Here is a 13,902-nt window from a genome sequence, read left to right as displayed (position 1 = left end):
TCACCCAAAAAGCCAGAAATCAGAACTTGGGGCTCAACTGGTCGATTGTCAGCCTTGAGTGAAAAAGCTAAGGACAGCATCCAGGCCCTGATTTCAATCCCCTAGATCCAGCACAAAGGAAACAATCCTTCCCACACAGCCCCTGTGATTGTTCCAAGACAGCACACCTGCATTTTCCACACCAGTGCCTCCTTCCATCCTTCCTGAAGGGGGAAGAAGCGGAGGCTGGTGTGTGGAGGCTGGTGGGTGGAGGCTGGTGGGTGGAGGCCGTGTGCGGAGGCTAGCAAGCAACTGGCTGGCTCACGATTGAAGGCCCACATCATGTCATCCCTGGCCTGCTGCAGTCTTGTCTCCCACATCTGGATGCACTTAGAAAGTGGGCCGGAAGGCCTCAGCAGGGGCCCCTCAGGCCCAGCTGCCTGCCAGCTGCCTGCTTGCTGCCCCCCCCCCCCCCCCCCCCGCCCTGCTGCTGCTGAGTCTGACTCAGCAGGCTAGGATCCCTGAGAACAGCTCACACTGGCTGCCGCCAACCAGAGCCCCTGATACCCACGGGGGTGTGGGGGGGGGGGGATGCTGTGGGACCCTGGCTCTTCAGTACCTGACTTCTGGAGCTCTGTGGGGAGGATCGGCTGTGGGGCGAGCAGAGGGTTCACCACTGTGCATTCAAAATTAAGCCTTCCACACACACTGGCAGCTCACACCTGTCGTCCCAGAGACTCAGGAGGCTGAGATCTGAGGATCACAGTTCAAAGCCAGCCTGGGCAGGAAAGACCCTGGGACTCTTATCTCCCATGAATTACCAAGAGGCCAACGTGGAGGTGAGACTCAAGTACTAGAGTGAAGAAGCCAAGAGAGAGCCCCAGGCTCTGAGTTCAAGCCCTGGTACCAGCACAAAAATACAACAAAATCATTGTAAAATAAGAGGTTGTTATGAGGCTAGAAATCTGTCAGTGTTGGTGAAGGCTGCGGTGTATAGCAGGCCTCAGTCAATCTCAATAAATGTGACTCTACTTCTTCCTGCGCAGTAAGCATGTCAAGTCTCAGTTTTTGTGTGTGTGTGTGTCAGTCCTGGGGCTTGAACCCAGGGCCTGGGCACTGTCTCTGAGCTCTTTTGGCTCAAGACTAGCTCTATCACTTTAAGCCACAGCGCCACTTCTGGTTTTCTGGTGGTTCATTGGACTTTCCTGCCCGGGCTGGCTTTGAACCATGGCCTCAGATCTCAGCCTCCTGAGGAGCTGGGATGACAGGCGTGAGCCACCCCTGTCCGACTCCTCTTCCCTCTTAACCCAAAGCAGCAAATCAAGCTGGAAGAACCACAAGCCTGCTAGTCACATTGCCAAGCCAGTTTCAACTCTGGACAATTTTCCTAGAAGAAGAAAGGGCAGCCCCTTTCTGGGCCTCCTGCTCCTCAGAGGCCGGTCCTCAGCTGTTCCTGCGTGTCTGGAGCTCAGGGGTTCTCAGATACCTGTGTCCCCAGAGCCCCGGAGACATCCTGTTCCTTTGTTCCTTTGTTTCCAAGATGAGTCTCTGGGGCAAGTGTCCCAACCCTGGCTCAGAGCGGCTCACTGCAGGGCAAAGGGCTGCTCCGAGCTCTCCCGCTGCACACGCATCCAAGGGGCTAGAATGGCTGCCATTTACATTAGGTCATTCTGCGTGTGTGCATGCATGCCTCTGTGTGTGTGTGCGTGTGTGTGTGTGTGTGTGCGTGCCAGTCCCAAGGTTTGAACTCAGGGCCTAGGTTGTTGTCCTTGGATTTGAACTCTGGGCCTGGGCGCTGTCCCTGAGCTTCTTTTGCTCAAGGCTAGCCCTCTACCACTTGAGCCACAGCGCCACTTCCAGTTTTTTCTGTGTATGTGGTGCTGAGGAATCGAACTCAGGGCTTCATGCATGCTAGGCAAGCCCTCTACCACTGAGCCACACTCTCAGCCCCCGTGCCTGAGATTTTCACTCAAGGCTGGTATTCTAACATTGGAACCACGCTTCCACTTCGACTCTTTTTGTGGGCTTTGTTTCCCCACTTCCTAGCATTCATTTCAATCAATATTACTTTCCATGACCAGAGGCACTGGGGCGGTGGGCCTTTGTGGGTCTCCCCTGAGAATATCCTCCTTTGATCTCGCTCTGGGTGAGTGCCTAGATTCCCGAGTCATTTATCATGTCCTGGTGTATTTTACACTTCCGGTTTTCTGGCGGTTCACTGGAGAGAAGAGTCTCACAAACTTTCCTGCCCAGGATGGCTTTGAACCTTGATTCTCAGATCTTGGCCTCCTGAGTGGCTAGGATGATTAATTTTAATTTTGATTGTTATTATAAAGCTGATGTACAGACGGGTTACAGTCACATAAGTCAGACGGTGAGTACATTTCTTTTTGGGCAATGTCACCCCTTTCCTAATACTGTGGACTTTCTGTCGACATTGTGCCATCTCTGATAGAATCTTGTGGTTCTTTTCTAAGTTGGTCATTCATTCATAGGTGGAGCTGGGTATTGATGGCTCATGCCTGTAATCCCAGCTATACAGGAGACTAAGATCTGAGACGCCATTTGAAGCCAGCCCAGAGAAGAAAGCCCCTGTGACTCTTATCTCCAATTAACCAGCAAAAAGCCAGATGTGGAGCTGCAGCTCCTTAGTAGAGCACGAACTCTGAGCCAAAAAGCTCAGGGGCTGCCCCCAGGCAGCCACAATGCCAGCAAAAATAAATAAATAAAAACAAGACAAGACAAAACAAAACCCACCCCGAGGTGCACACAAAGCTTTCTTGGTTTGATTTTTTTTTTCTTCCAAAGCACTACAGACTCTTTTGTCTTGTTGGCTTAAATCCCAGCCATTCTTTCCATAATGGTTAGTTTCTTTTTGATTGTGGGCACAAAAATTCAGACTAGATTATACCAAAAAATGGGAGAAATTATTGGTTTTTATAATTAGAATACTGCAGGAGCAAATCATGGAGTTTAAACAATTTCAACATTCCATCTCTTTCTCTGGTTTTGATTTGTGCATTTTTTTTTCTGTGTTGGCATTATTTCAGTCACAGTCTCCTCAGAAAATAATGATGATAGGTGGCCAGGCATAATGAAATATGCCTATAACCTCAGCTACTTGGAGATAGGAAATCAGGAAGATCACAGCTCAAGGCCAATCCTGGGAAAAAGAAGGTAGTGCAAACTCATCTTAACCAAACAAGCCTGGCATTGAAGTGTGTACCTATAATCCCAGCTATGTGGAAGGAAGGTATAGATAGGAGAATGATGTCCAAGTTGGTCCCAGGCAGAAAAAACAGACTCTCTCTCTCTCTCTCTCTCTCTCTCTCTCTCTCTCTATATATATATATATATATATATATATATATATACACACACACACAAGTATGAGGTCCCGAGTTCAAACCTTAGTACTACAAAAAAACAACAATAACAACAATAATAATAGGCTCATAACTCTAGGCTTATATAATCTAGTGGCCAGCACAGCATTTATAAGAGGGCATCTCCTAGTTGTTTATACCTGAAATCTCAACTACTCAGGAGGCTGAGATCTGAGGATCACAGTTCAAAGCCAGCCCAGGCGGGAAAGTTGGTGAGACTTTTTTTTTTTTTTTTGGCCAGCCTTTGAGCTTGAATTCAGGAGCTGCGCACTGACCCTGAGCTTCTTTTGCTTAAGGCTAACACTCTACTACTTGAGCCACAATACTACTTCTGGCTTTTTTTTTCCTTCTGTGTATGTGGTACTGAGGAATCAAACCTAGGACTTCATGCATGCTAGGCAACCACTCTACCATTAAGCCACTCTATCAGCCTTGGTGAGACTCTTATTTCCAATGAACCACCAGAAAGTCAGAAGTGGTGCTGTGGCTCAGAGTGATAGAGCGCTGTTCCTGAGCTCTTTTGCTCAGGTAGAGGCCCAGGCCCTGAATTCAAGCCCCACAATTGACCAAAACCACAAAACTAAACACAATGGAAAAAGGACCATGGGCTACCACCTTTCAGATCTGCCCCAAATAGGGTCATTTTTTTTTTTTTTAATTGTCTGTCATGGGGCCTGAACTCTGGGCCTGGGCGCTGTCCCTCAGCTCTTCAGCTCAAGGCTAGCGCTCTGCCACTTGAGCTACAGCGCCACTTCCAGCTTTTTTTGTTTATGTGGTGCTGAGGAATCGAACCCAGGGCCTCATGCATGCAAGGCGAACGCCCTACCACTGAGCCACCTTCCCAGCCCTCACATTTTTTTTTTTCTAACTCACATAATAGTAGCTACATTGATTGAAGCCCCGCTTCGCACACTCAGTACACTTACCTTGCTTTATTGCTGTCTGGAAAGATCCCTGGCGTAGTCTTCAAGTTCTAGTCAGATGCTCCCTCCAGCCTTGGGTAAATTTCAGGGTTCTCATGTGCTCAAGGATTCATGGCTTGTGCCTCCGGCCTGATGGTTCGGGTGTCATGTGATTCCTTGCCTGGCCCCCATTTAGTGTCACACAGGCTTCACCAGACTAAGAGACATTCATTCCCCGCTACCCCCGCCCTCTTTCTTTCTCTTTCTTCCTTTCTTCCTACCTTCTTTCCTTCCTTTCTTCCTTCTCTCCTTCCTTCTTTCTCTCCTTCCTTCCTTCTTTCCCCTCTTTCTTTCTTTCCTTCTTTCTTTCTTTCTTTCTTTTCTTTGTCATGGGTTTGAACTCAGAGCCTGAGCTCTTTTCTCAAGGCTAATAGTCTACCACTTTGAGCCATAGCACCACTTCCGGTTTCCCAGTGGTTCACTGGATATAAGAACCTCATGGGCTGGGCACCAGTGGCTCACGCCTGTCATCCTAGCTACTCAGGAAGCTGAGATCTGAGGATCACGGTTCAAAGCCAGCCTGGGCAGGAAAGTCCCTGAGACTCTTATCTCCAATAAATCACCAGAAAACCAGAAGTGGCACTGTGGTAGAGTGCTAGCCTTGAGCTGAAGAGCTGAGGGACAGCGCCCAGGCCCAGAGTTCAAGCCCCACAACCTAAAAAAATAAAAAATAAAATAAAATAAGAACCTCATGGACTTTTCTGCCCAGGCTGGCTTTTCTTTTTGCTTATGTGGTGCTGAGGAATCGAACCCAGGGCCTCAGGCATGCAAGGCAAGCGCTCTACCACTGAGCCACCTTCCCAGCCCCACCCAGGCTGGCTTTGAACCATGATTCTCAGATCTCAGCTTCCTGAGTAACTAGAGTGACAGGCGTGAGCCATTAGTGCCTGGCTTCATCCACTCATTTTTTAAAATTTAACACAGCACGGACGTCTTCACATCAGTCTACGTGTATTGACCTCATTGAGTTCAAAAGCTGCAGAGAATACCTTAGTGTGGCTTACCAGAGTTGACTGGAATATTCCCCTTAGGTAACTTTCCAGGCTGTCCCCAGGGACTCACAGGAAACCAGCCCAGCCTCTGTCCCCATTCTGCACACCTGGGGCCATTGGGGGCCTAGGGAGGTGACACGGAGAATAGAGCGAGTCAGTGGCAGAGACAGGATTCTACGCCTTGCTCTGTGGCAAACTCTAACTTGATCTACACTCCTATGTCATGAACATACATAAATATGCAAATTGAGAAAGAAATGGAATTTACTACCATTTTTCTACATCAATTCTGATCATAAGGAAAAGAAATGGTAATAACTGTCAGCCAAGTGCTGGTGGCTCATACCTATCATCCTAGCTATTCCAAAAGCTGAGGTCTGAGGGATTGTGGTTCGAAGCCAGCCAGGGTAGACAAATCCAAGGGACTCTTTAATCTCCTGTTAGCCAGAAGGAAGTCAGAAGTGGAGCTGTGGTTGAAGTGGTAGAGCCCCAGCCTTGAGAGGAAAAAGACAAGAGCTTGAGAGGCCCTGAGTTCAAGCCTCAGTACTGGCACATGTATATGTACACACACGCACACAATGATAATAATAATTATAATAACCATTTGATCCCATGTATTCTGAAAACTGGATTCTTCTCATATTTTCTGAGTTTTCTCTTTTCATTATGCTCAAAGAGTTCATGATTCAGTTTTTTCCTACACATTGTTTCTGAAGACTTTCTTTTTTTTGTTTTTTTGTTTTTTTATTTTTTGTCGGTCGTGGGGCTTGAACTCTGGGCCTGGGCGCTGTCCCTCAGCTCTTCAGCTCAAGGCTAGAGCTCTACCACTTGAGCCACAGCACCACTTCTGGTTTTCTGAGTGGTTCATTGGAGATAAGAGTCTCACAGACTTTCCTGCTCAGACTGACTTTGAACCGTGATCCTCAGATCTCAGCCTCCTGAGTAGCTAGGATTACAGACGTGAGCTACTGGTGCCCAGTTTAAGACTTCTTCTTCTTCTTTTTTTTAATGAGAAAAATCCTAAAATCTGTTTTCCTGAGTGTAGCTATTCAGAGACTTTGGTCAAAATGCATCTTACAAGCCCCGCTCCTTCCCCCTCATGCACAGTAATTGATGAGATTTCATCTCTTGAAGAAACAAATAAAATTCTAAAATTGTCTGTCATCTAGTGTGTGTGTGTGTGTGTGTGTGTGTGTGTGTGTGTGTGTCTGATTGTCTGTGTACAGGCCCTGGGGCTTGAACTCAATGTGTGGCCCACTGTACCTGTGTTTTTATGCTCAAGGCTAATGTTCTAGCACTTGAACCACAGCTCCACTTTCAGGTTCTTTTGCTGTTTTTAATTGGAGAAAAGAGTCTCACAGTTGGGCACCAATGGGTGGCTTACACCTGTCATCCTAGCAACTCAAGAGGCTGAGATCTGAGGATCGCCGTTCAAAGCCAGCCCAGGCAGGAAAGTTTATTCATCTCCAATGAACCACTAGAAAACTGGAACTGTGGCTCAAGTGGTAGAACACTAGCCTTGAGCAAAAGAGCTCAGGAACAGCGCACAGACCCTGAGTTCAAGCCCCAAGACTGACAAAAAAGAAGAGTAGTTAGAATGACAGGCATGAGGGACTGGCACTTGGCTTTTTATCTAGTTTTTATTAAGTAAATTTCTTTATATACAGTAGATCACTTTCCAAGAAAGATAAATTACCCAGTTGTCACAAAGACAGCAATAATGTTCACAAAAATGTTTATGAGCATTTGTTCTTTGCTTGGATGGTTCACTGCTCATCTTCCTTACCAAACAATGGGCCCTTAGTCCTGCCTCCAATGAGATGAGTGGTGTCTGATTGGAAGTGAGCCCTGCCCATCAAGTCACACTCTCTCTGAGATCCAGCTACTCAGAGCTTGGTGCTGAATTACGATTTTCAAGTCTGCGGTCCCCAGCTTCACACCCTGCATAAAGCACTGGCCACAGTGAAAGAAAGAGATATCCAGTCAGGTGCTGATGGCTCACACCAGCCATCCTAGCTATTCAGGAGACTGAGATGTGAGGATCAAGGTTCAAAGCTAGCCTGGGCGAGAAAAGTCCATGAATCTCTTATCTCTAATGAACCACCAAAAAAAGCCCGAAGTAGAGCTGAGGCTCAAAAGGGTAGAGCATTAGCCTTGAGCATGAGAAGCTAAGGGCAGAGCCCAGGTCCTGAGTTCGAGCCTCAGGACAGGCACAGAAGGAAGAGGAAGAGGAGGAGGAAGAGGAGGAGGGGCAGGGGGAGGAGAAGGAAGAGGTTGCTGTTCATGCCTGTAATCCTAGCTACTCTGGAGTTTGAAATACAAGGATGGTAGTTCAAAGCCAACTCGGGCAGGAAAGTCTCTGAGACTTTTATCACCAATAAACTACTCAGAAAAAGCCAGAAGTGACAGGGCTGGGAAGATGGCTCAGTGGTAGAGTGCTTGCCTTGCATGCATGAGGCCTTGGGTTTGATTCCTCAGCACCATATAACCAGAAAAAAAAAAGCCGGAAGGGGCGCAATGGCTCAAGTGGTAGAGCGCTAGTCTTGAGCTGAAGAGCTGAGGGACAGCGCCCAGGCCCAGAGTTCAGGCCCCATGACCGACCCCCCCAAAAAAAAAAAAAAAAACAAAAACCAAAAAAGCCAGAAGTAATGCTGTGGGTCAAGTGGTAGAGGGCTAGCCTTGCGCACAGAGAGGCTCAGGGACAGCGTCCAGGCCCTGAATTCAAGCCCCAGGACCTGCAAAAAGAAAAAAAAAAAAGAAGAGGAGAGGGAGGGGGAAGGGGAGGGATGATGGGGAGAGAGAAGAAAGACAAGCTATCAACCAATCCTAAAATCTGATTATTTCTATCTCAATTTGATCAAACTGGCAAAAATAAAAATAAAAGTTATGAGCTGAATGCCAGTGGCTCACACCTGTCATCCTAGCTACATAGGAAGCTGAGATCTGAGGATCGTGGTTCAAAGCCAGTCTGGGCAGGAAAGTCCCTGAGACTCTTATGTCCAATGAGCCAACAGAAAACCAGAAGTGGCACTGTGGCTCAAGCGGTAGAGTGCTAGCCTTGAACTGAAGAGCTGAGAGATAGTGCCCAGGCCCTGAGTTCAAGCCCCACAACCGACAAAACAAACAAAAAGAGTTATGAGAGGATAAAGTAAAGGTGAATATTGGCAGGATAGCAGATATCATGAGGAGTTATGGGTAATTTTTAAGGTGCGATTGAGCTATTTCAAGGGAATTAGTGGCTTTTAGAGACAGAGACTGAACAACTATCAGTGGAAATCTTAAAATGTCTAGGATTAGTTTCAAAATAATCTAAAAAAGGAGAGAGTAGATATGCAAGATTGGCCACTGATGAGTGTAAAAGCTCAGTGGTGGCGCACAGGGGATTGCTGTGCGATGCTCTCTCTCCTGGGCTTCTGTGTGCATGCCTTGTTTTGTGCATGTGGTCCTGGGGCTTGAACTCAAGGCCTGGGCGCTGCCTCTGAACTTTTTCCACTCAAGGCTAGAGCTCTACCACCTGAGCCACAGCTGCACTTTTCTGGTTCATTGGAGATAAGAGTCTCACAGACTTTCCTGTCTGGGCTGACTTTGAACCATGATCCTCAGAGCTCAGTCTCCTGAGTAGCTGGGATTACAGATGTGAGCCATCAGTGTCTTCCCCTGACTTCCTTCCTTCCTTCCTTCCTTCCTTCCTTCCTTCCTTCCTTCCTTCCTTCCTTCCCTTCCTTCCTTCCTTCCTTTGCATTCATTCTTTCTCTCTCTCTTTCTTTCATTTTTCCTTTTTGAAAAGGAGCTGAGGAAGACCCCATATCTTGACAAGTGTCTAAATTGAGAGCATTATGATATCATTTTCTCTCTCTAGACTCATTCTCCTCACAACTGGCAACGCTTAGGGTCTCCTGGTGGCTCACACCTGTCATCCTAGCTACTCAGAAGGCTGAGATCTGAGGATCGTGGTTCAAAACCAGCCTGGGCAAGAAAGTCTTAAGACGTCTATCTCCAGTGAAGCAGCATAAAGCCGGGAGTGGAGGTATTCCTCACGTGATGAAGGACCATTGAGCAGAGTGGAGGTATTCCTCACGTGATGAAGGACCATTGAGCAGAAAAGGCCAATCAAGAGCTCAAGGCCCTGCGTTCAAGCCCCAGTACTGCCACACCAAAAAAATGCAGGGGTGGAGGTGGGGGGGGGGGGAGGGGGGGAGGTGGGCTGAGGGTATGATAAATTGGGGTCAACACAACTGCATGTGCAATTTAACACTTGGCAGTCAAAGGCGATGTCAAATCCATGTTGATGTCCGTTTAGCTGGTCCTGTATGGAAGCAGGGGGCAGATTTTGTGAATACTAAAGTTTGCTCTCCCTCCCCGCCCACCTTTCCCCCCCACCAGCAACCTGCATTTCTTCTATTTTAGAGCACAATTTGTGAGACACTGCGTAGATGCAAGCGATAGTTTGACAAGCTGTTAGGACTTTCCTGACACTAATGGGTAGTTACAGGAAAGTGCCAGGAAGGGGGTGGGGGGAGCTCCCCTGGAGGGCACTCCTGGGGGACAGGAGTGTCTAGAAGGGATGGGTGGAGCTCCACTGGGGAGGGGGCGAAGCTGCATTCTCCTTGCTACAAACCCTGAAATGTTGGCTGCCATGGTGATGAGTCGGAAGGAAGAGGCGACTGAGGAAGATGCATAAGAAATCCAAAGCCCTTCTTACATCCATATTTTCACACTGGCTTCCCCTCCCCCCTCCAAACAGAATGTCACATTAGCCAATCCTCTGGTGCCATGTTTTTATTCATTTAGTTTTAGTTTTTATTTTTGTGTCGGTCGTGGGGCTTGAACTCTGGGCCTGGGCGCTGTCCCTCAGCTCTTCAGCTCAAGGCGAGCGCTCTACCACTAGCCACAGCAACACTTCTGGTTTTCTGGTAGCTCATTGGAGATAAGAGTCTCATGAGCAGGTTGCTGGTGGCTCCCGCCTATCTTCCCAGCTATTCAAGAGCCAAAGATCTGAGGATCAGGGTTTGAAGCCAGTCCAGGCAGGGAAGTCTGTGAGACTCTTATCTCCAATGAACCACAAGAAAACCAGAAAAAAAAAATGATGCTGTGGCTCAAAGTGGCACAGTGCTAGTCTTGAGCAAAAAGAGCTCAGGGACAATGCCCTAGCCCTGATTTCAAGCCCCACAACCAACAAAGGAAAAAAAACCCCAAAACTCATGGACTTTCCTGCTCAGGCTGGCTTTGAACCACGCTCCTCAGATCTCTGCTTCTGAGTAGCTGGGATTGGACACATGAGCCACTGGCACCCAGCAATGCTGCACTTTTTGTGAAGAAAAAAACTTCTTGGGAATTTAAAAGCCAGACTGAAATGTCCAAACAGGACAAGATTGTGTTTTTTTTATTTTTTGGTGCTGGTACGGTTTGAACTCAGGGCCTCAAACTTTTGCTTTGGTTTTTCATTCAGGGCTAGCACTACCACACTTCTATTTCTGCCTTTTTGCTAGTAATTGGAGATACGGATCTCATGGACTTTCTTGCCCAGGCTGGCTTCAAACTGTGATCCAAGAGATTGGCCTCCTAGTAGCATGGTTTCTGTTTATCAGTTAGAAATGATTTTAGCTGCAAGTATGGAAGTCATTGGGAATCTGGCTTGAAATGAACAGAGACTTTCTTCTCTTTAAATGATATACTAATACATCCCAAACAAAGAAGTAGAGGCTGCAGGGTCTCAACGGATATCTCAAGGGATGCTATCTTTGAGATACTCATGACTTTTTCCTCGTGATTGTAAGATGGTTGCACCTGCTCCAGGCATCACAACCTCACACCACATTCCGGGGCAGTGAACAGAAATTAAGTCTTCAGGCTTTCCTCTCTGGTCAGAAAGGAAAATGTTGCTTTTCTTATTGAGCAGGCAAGACTAGGTCACATGGTTGATCTAGGTACAATGCTGGCAGGGAAAATAAGCTTTGGTTTTCCCAGACACTCTGGGGGGAATAAAGACCTTGAACCACGTGGTCGATTAATATGCCACTTCCAATTCTTCCTGTGTCTGTGCATAATGTATTTTTAATTTAAAATAGGGGTGGGTCCTGTGCCTGATGATGCAGGACACGTGTCACGTGATGACAGCCTGAAGGCTACTCTTGATGTTGGGTAGGGGTTTAATTAGATGCCATGTTTGCCTCCCGGGGGGCCTCTTCTTGAGCACTTCCACTCAGGAAGGCTTAAGTCTTGGAAAACATTGGCTCTCAGCCAGATACCAGTGGCTGTCATCCTTCCTACTCAGGAGGCTGAGATTTGAGGATCGCAGTTCAAAGCCAGCCCAGATAGGACCAAGAAACTATCCAAAACAAACAAACAAACAAAAAAAAAACCAGAAGTAGAGCTATAGCTCAAGTGGTAGAGTGCTAGCCTTTAGCAAAAAGATCAGAGTCCAGAGCCCAGGTCCTAAGTTCAATCCCCAAGACTGGCAAAAGAAAAAAAGAAAGAAGGAAGGAAGGAGGGAAGGAAAAAAGGAGGGAGGGAGGGAGGGAAAGAAGGAAGGAAAAAAAAAAGGCCCAGAGGAGACTCTAAAGGGCTTGGACATAAAGTGGCTTTATGTAGGAATCTGGAATAACTCAAGCACTTTTAACTCATTTAGTCTCCAAGCTTCCCATGGTAGCCAAAGCTCAAAGTGGTTAAATCATTTGCCCAGGGCTTGCCAGCCAGCCTGGTGGACCACAGTAACCACACACAATTAATTCTCCCTAGTTGCTTTACCCCTCTCCCTTCTTTTTTTTTTTTTTTCTTTTCTTTTTTTTGGGGGGAGGGGGCGGTTTGGTCGTGGGGCCTGAACTCTGGGCCTGGGCGCTGTCCCTCAGCTCTTCAGCTCAAGGCTAGCACTCTACCACTAGAGCCATAGCGCCACTTCCAGCTTTTTTCTTTTTGCTTATGTGGTGCTGGGGAATCGAACCCAGGGCCTCAGGCATGCAAGGCAAGCGCTCTACCACTGAGCCACCTTCCCAGCCCCCTACCCCTCTCCCTTCTTTATCTGCCCAACAGGCTCTAGCCATATGACTCAGGTCTGACCAATCAGTGAGTCTTATTCATTCCTCCCTGATTTTGATTGGTCCATGGGTGGTCACACGACCAAAGCCAATTGTATAAAGAAATCTAGATGAACTAAGAATCCACTGTGGGGGTGAGGAGGGTCAGGGAGCTGTGGGTTCCGATTTTTGAGCTCTGTTTCTACTGTTCTTAAGTTCTGAGAGCTCCAGCATTCCTTACAACTATATCTGTGAAGTCTCAACTATCTTCCACTTTATTTTTGGTGTGGGTGGGTCCTGGGGCTTGAACTCAGGGCCTAGGCTGTTTCCCTTTGCTTTTCACTCAAGGCTGACACTCTACCACTTGAGCCACAACTCCACTTCTGAATTTTGGGTGGTTTATTGAGATAAAGAGTCTTACAGGGCTGGGAATGTGGCTTCGTGGTAGAGTGCTTGCCCAGCATGCATGAAGTCCTGGGTTCGATTCCTCAGTACCATGTAAACAGAAAAGGCCAGAAGTGGTGCTGTGGCTCAAGTGGTAGAGTGCTAGCTTTGAGCAAAAGAAGCTCAGAAACAGTCCCCAAACCCTAAATTCCAGCCCCAGGACTGGCAGGGGAAAAAAAAGTCTCACAGACTTTTCTGTCTGGGCTGGCTTCGAACTGAGACCCTCAGATCTCATTCTCTTGAAGTTAGGAGCAGAGGTGTGAGCCACCAGTGGCTTCTCTTGAAGTTAGGAGCAGAGGTGTGAGCCACCAGTGGCTGGCTTGTGTTTTCCTTCTTGCAGCTACATTCCTTTTAAATAACCCAAAAGCTTTATTAAAATATAACTTACAGTATACAATTTATCTATCAGAACTGTACAATTCAACACACTTAATGTATTCAGAATTGTGGGATCATTACCACGACAACTTCAGAATACTTTCACTACCCCAAAAAGAATCTTTGTCCTTTGATAGATTTGCCTGTTCTATGCATTTCATTTCAATGGAATCCTATAACATGATCTCTTGCAAGTGTTTTCTTTCACTAAGCATAAACATTTCAAGGCCTCTTTACATAACAGTAGTATTTTTGTTGTTGGTTGTGGTGGGAGGGGGTTTTGAACTCTGGGCCTGTGTGCTGTCCCTGAGCTCTTCTGCTCAAGGCTAAGGACTCTACCACTTTGAGCCACAGCTCCACTTCCAGTTTTCTGGTGCACGATTGGAGATAAAAATCTCCTGGACTTCCCTGCCTGGGCTGGCTTTGAACCGTGATCCTCAGATCTCAGGCTCCTGAGTGGCTAGGATGACGGGCATGAACCACTGGCACCTGGCTTCAGAGTAATTTTTATTTGCTGAGATCTGTATGGGTTTCTAGCACTCATTCAAAGTGTGCCCAAAATTTGATGAGGTCAAATAATTCTGGTGTGTGTGTGTGTGTGTGTGTGTGTGTGTGTGTGTGTGCGTGCGTGCATGTGTGTGTGTGTGCGTGCATGTGTGTGTGTGTGTGTGTGTGCATGTGCTCATGCTGTGCACTGGTACTGGGGCTTAAACTCAGTACCTCTCTTGCTTAGCTTTTTCCGCCCTAG

Source organism: Dipodomys spectabilis, unplaced genomic scaffold (assembly GCF_019054845.1).
Source record: "Dipodomys spectabilis isolate Male_0828 unplaced genomic scaffold, ASM1905484v1 ptg000228l, whole genome shotgun sequence".
NCBI lineage: Eukaryota > Metazoa > Chordata > Mammalia > Rodentia > Heteromyidae > Dipodomys > Dipodomys spectabilis.
The sequence above is the reverse complement of the archived record's forward strand: the minus strand, read 5'-3'. Positions refer to the sequence as shown.